Raw genomic sequence first — 742 nt, 5'->3', positions numbered from 1 at the left:
CAAGAAAATAAATGCATCTGGTTGCAGATGAGTAACAGCAACTGACTTGGGTACCATTGGGGTAGTTGCTGTGGATTATAATGAACAACAGGTTTATTTACTCAGCAAAGATCTGCTTAAAGCAGGGGAATGTTCAATGAAAACTCAACAAATAAATTCAAGATTAATCAAAGGAGCCAAATTCAATGAAATACTTTCCACCCTAATCTGGAATACGATTTCATCTAGTGACATACGCAGAACAGAGAAGGGTGACGAGCTCAATATTTTTGGCTCAGAGTAACCTTATGCTACCAAGGGGGCAACATATTTGAGTCCACACTGAGGTTCTCACCTCATGGAGTAGCGGCGTGAAATGACAGGGGGACTGGATGTCAGACAAGTAATATAGAAACCGTGGAAGGGCTGAGAGACATGATGGAGAGGGAGAGTTGAGTGTTGTCAGCATACATGTGGAAACTGCTGTCGTGTCTTCCAATAATGTCACCAAAGAGCAAAGCATAGAGGGGAAAGAGGAAGGGGCCAAAGATAAATTGTTAAAGAAGTCAAGAGTTAATGGTGTGGAGGGGTCATGGAGAAGCCTTGATGTTGACTGATCAGCTGTGATTGGCGAGGTAAGACTGGAATAGAGCAGCGGCATTCCCATTAAGGTGCACAATGGAGAAAATACATTGGAGAATGGCAACCATGTCAACGTCTGCACTGAGTCTTGAGAAGAACAAGGAGGCAAATGCACCATGGT

Source organism: Mustelus asterias, chromosome 17 (genome assembly GCF_964213995.1).
Source record: "Mustelus asterias chromosome 17, sMusAst1.hap1.1, whole genome shotgun sequence".
In the NCBI taxonomy this organism is placed as follows: Eukaryota; Metazoa; Chordata; class Chondrichthyes; order Carcharhiniformes; family Triakidae; genus Mustelus; species Mustelus asterias.
Note: the sequence above shows the minus strand (reverse complement) of the source record.